The 4,504-nt window shown below is 40.7% G+C and overlaps 1 pseudogene; it reads right to left on the bottom strand.

The window, feature by feature from the left end:
* Positions 1-3,053: 3,053 nt before the first annotated feature.
* LOC128737388 (ataxin-8-like) lies at positions 3,054-3,395 on the bottom strand (annotated as a pseudogene).
* Between the last annotated feature and the right edge of the window lie 1,109 nt (positions 3,396-4,504).

Raw genomic sequence — 4,504 nt, 5'->3', positions numbered from 1 at the left:
TTCTCGAGTTATGAGGAAATTTGTTTTTCATTTGTATAGGAGCCCCCCCTCCTAAAGTGGGGAGGGGTCCTAATTCACCATAGAAAATATTCTTACCCTCGAAAAATTTCACATGCCACATTTGGTTCCATTTGCTTGATTGGTTCTCGAGTTATGAGAAAATTTGTATTTCATTTGTACAGGAGCCCCCCCTCTTAAAGTGGGGAGGGGTCCTAATTTACCATAGAAAATTTTCTTGCCCTCGAATACCTTCACATGCCAAATTTGGTTCCATTTGCTTGATTAGTTCTCGAGTTATGAGGAAATTTGTATTGAAGCCCCCCCCTCTTAAATGGGAGAGGAGTCATAATTCCCCTTCTAAAGAGGGGAGGGGTCTCAATTTACCATAGAATAAATTCTTGTCACCAAAAACACCCACATGCCAAATTTTGTTGTATTTGCTTGATTAGTTCTCGAGTTATGCCGAAATTTGTGTTTCATTTGTATGGGAGTCCCTCCTTTTAGTGGGGGAGGGGTCTCTAACCATCACTAAAAACTTTCATAGCCCCAAAAACCCCTGCATGCAAATTTTCACGCCGATTGGTTCAGTATTTTTTGATTCTATAAGAAACATCCCGACAGAAATCCATTTTTATATATAAGATAAATATGGATTTTTGGAACGACCTCAATCTTTACATGCAAAAATAAGGATAATTGCGATCACATTGTAAGCTCTAACTCCGTTATTTTTTGTGCGATTTTTATGAAACCTAACATAAAAGAACCAAATTGGATTGAGCATCGATAAAAAGCCCGATTTGATCCACCTTTTAGTGAAAGAAATCTTTGTTATACCATCTTACTTGTTATTTGAAGTAGAAATCGACACACCTTCGTAAAACAATTTAATTGTTGGTTACCGCTATGCTAATTGGCTCGTATAATTTTTACTGACATAAACTATAAAAACTAGCAATACATTTGGCATCAAAATCACTCAGGCGTTTCTAAGTTATGAATTGAAAAAGTCCTATAACAGGCACTTTAAACGTTAATTTTAATGTGTTGTACACGATAGCTCATAACATATAGATTAAACGTTCAATCAATAAACAATTCAATGTTGATCTATAAGATCATCACCTTTCAAATGAGACTAATAGCGCATAAATCGGTTCGGCCATCTTTGAGAAGCAGGTAATCATAACTATCTGGTCAAAACGGCTAACTTTTAAGACTTAAACTGCTTGTTTGTTTCCAACAAAACTTAGTAAAAAGTTTAAAGATAGCAAGAGCTCCCGTTTGGTACAGCGATCACTAAAATTTGTTTTGTGGTTCCGGAGAAAACGGTGTCATGTAGTTTTCACATTTTTGCTGACAATTTTTAAACGAAACGTCAAACTACGAAAAAAAAATCAACAATAACATACTAGGCAATAAAAGCTTTCGAACAAAAGTTATAGCAGACGAATCGGCTCAACCATCTCTAAGAAACAGACAACTAAAAATAAGCTAAACACGGGAGTTCCGCAAGGTTCCATACTCGGGCCTATGCTGTGGAATGGGGTGCACAATGTTGTACTTGCTTTGAAGTTGCCCAGAGGTGTGGTAATCGGCGGCTTTGCGGACGATAACATGTTATCGGTGGCCGGCGAATCACTGGAAGACGTGGTAATGCTGGTGACAGAAGCGACGGGTAAGATCGAGAACTGGTTGCAGGGGGCGAAGCAAAGCAAAGCCATGGGTATAAACGTACTTAAGAACTTGACCCTTCTTTATCGACAGACTTCGCGCAGCCAGTTATTAGAGTACAGAAATATTACGGGGCTAGTTCAAATATCCTATTGACTCTATAGCGTCACCACCCAGTCGAGATTCGAACATACGCTGACTGGCTTGTTAGACCAGCATCGTACCCCGGAGCTAACTGAGCGTTGCAGGCGGCAAAGCTAGAAACTACACACCATAAAAAGACGGTCCTGCTGGTCAGTAATTGTGAAGCAGTACAACGGGCCGTTATCACCATTGAAAAGCACGTCATTACTTCAATGTGTGTTGTCTAGCATCTTGGAGAAACGTATGCATTAAAAAAATTGACTTTTTTCGGAAGGCGATGAAAAAAAATTGCTGACGCTAATTGAGTTGGATAAATTTTCCATGGAAGGTAATTATATTAGCTTACTCGAAAAAAAAATCTATGCCCTTTCGAGGAAGGCCGCTCTTCCGGCAGTTAAGTGGAACATTCGTCATGGCGGAAGAAAACATGTGTGTAGGCATTTTTTTGAGTTATTTCTTCACTTTTTTTATCAATTTCTCCTCATTTTTCGGGACAAAATTGTTGGAGTAGTTCTTACGCTTCAGGTTTGCCCAGAAATTCTCGATGGGAGGCAGCTGGGGCACGTTGGGCGGGTTCGTCGACTTCGATATTCAGCCGCTCCATCTCCTTCAACGATCGCTTCGAGTAGTATTACATCTTATTCTCTATCGCTTGTTCCTACTATTCCAGCTAGCATTGTAAACAAAAAGCGGTGAATGCCTGTCTTTTCTATACTATGACATTTTCTGCGACTGGTCACAGTGAAATAAGAATGTTTACACATGTACCTTCGTATTCAAGATAGTTTCAATGCATCAAGAGATAGGCTCTCTCCATACAGAAACAATACGAAGCGACGGTATTGGCTGAGATTCTGACACTTCATACTGGCAAATGTATAGAAAAAATGAAACCGTTTCGGTCCCTGCTACTGACTTTCACCAGATGTACGATGGGAATCCAAGCAGTGCCTGTAGCTCGCTTGTGATTCATATGTCTCCGCCCCTCTCCACTTTCAGTTTGTACCAGCCAAATATCGTCCGCGGTACCTTCCGCTCGGATACGGCCAGGGCACGAATGTCCTCCAATAGACGCGTCACGGTTTCAAGTCCATAAAGGTCTACTTAGGGTTTTGTACATAATCAGCCTTGTACGGCGGCGTATGCTTCTTGATCGTATCGTTTTACGAAGAGCAAAGTAGGGCCAATTACCCGCTTGAATGCGCCTCTGTATCTCCTTACTAGTATTGTTGTTGTTGTTGTTGTTGTTGTTGTTGTTGTTGTTGTTGTTGTTGTTGTTGTTGTTGTTGTTGTTGTTGTTGTTGTTGTTGTTGTTGTTGTTGTTGTTGTTGTTGTTGTTGTTGTTGTTGTTGTTGTTGTTGTTGTTGTTGTTGTTGTTGTTGTTGTTGTTGTTGTTGTTGTTGTTGTTGTTGTTGTTGTTGTTGTTGTTGTTGTTGTTGTTGTTGTTGTTGTTGTTGTTGTTGTTGTTGTTGTTGTTGTTGTTGTTGTTGTTGTTGTTGTTGTTGTTGTTGTTGTTGTTGTTGTTGTTGTTGTTGTTATTGTTGTTGTTGTTGTTGTTGTTGTTGTTGTTGTTGTTGTTGTTGTTGTTGTTGTTGTTGTTGTTGTTGTTGTTGTTGTTGTTGTTGTTGTTGTTGTTGTTGTTGTTGTTGTTGTTGTTGTTGTTGTTGTTGTTGTTGTTGTTGTTGTTGTTGTTGTTGTTGTTGTTGTTGTTGTTGTTGTTGTTGTTGTTGTTGTTGTTGTTATTGTTGTTGTTGTTGTTGTTGTTGTTGTTGTTGTTGTTGTTGTTGTTGTTGTTGTTGTTGTTGTTGTTGTTGTTGTTGTTGTTGTTGTTGTTGTTGTTGTTGTTGTTGTTGTTGTTGTTGTTGTTGTTGTTGTTGTTGTTGTTGTTGTTGTTGTTGTTGTTGTTGTTGTTGTTGTTATTGTTGTGTTGTTGTTCGTGGTCAGCAGCGACCCCAACTACACGAACTCATTAATCACTTTTAGTTCGTCGCCATCAACAGTTGCCGTTCGTGGACGCGTTGGCTACACTTGGTGAAAATCGTGCCTCTCGTTTCGATGCCCGGTCGTCAGATCACCTCCTCAAGAGCAATGTTGAACAGCATGCAGGATAAGCCGTCAACTAATCTTAACCCTAGCCCCATCTCGAAGGGATACGAGTGCCTCCGAGATGCGCACTAAACACATCACTCGATTCAATGTAGCTCTGATCATTCGCGTCAGTTTATCTGGAAAACCGTATTCGTGCATTATCTACCATAGTCGGTCTCGATCGACTGTATCGTATGCTGCTTTGAAATCAATAAAGATGTGATGCGTTAGGCACGTTGTACTCTCGACATTACTGCAAGATCGGTCGGATGGTAAAAATCTTGCCTGAAGTTGTATGAGCCTCCATGAAGCCCACCTGGTGATTCCCTACGAAACCCTGTGCTATCGGTGACTGCTGGTGTAACAGAAAGTGAGAGAGTACCTTGTAGGCTGCGTCTACCAACTTTATGCTCCGTTATCGCAGTAGTCGAGCCGATCACCTTTTCTGTAGATGGGGCAAACAACTCCCTCTATCCATTTCTTCTTCTTCTTCAGCAGCATAGAGCCGGGGTGGCTCGTGCTGTTTCAAGCACTCGTCTCCATTCAACTCGGTCTTGGGCCACTCGTCGCCAATTTCCTAGTCGTGTCAGAAATCGCA

The sequence above is a fragment of the Sabethes cyaneus genome, chromosome 2 (assembly GCF_943734655.1).
Source record: "Sabethes cyaneus chromosome 2, idSabCyanKW18_F2, whole genome shotgun sequence".
Classification (NCBI taxonomy): Eukaryota; Metazoa; Arthropoda; class Insecta; order Diptera; family Culicidae; genus Sabethes; species Sabethes cyaneus.
The sequence above is the reverse complement of the archived record's forward strand: the minus strand, read 5'-3'. Positions and strand labels throughout refer to the sequence as shown.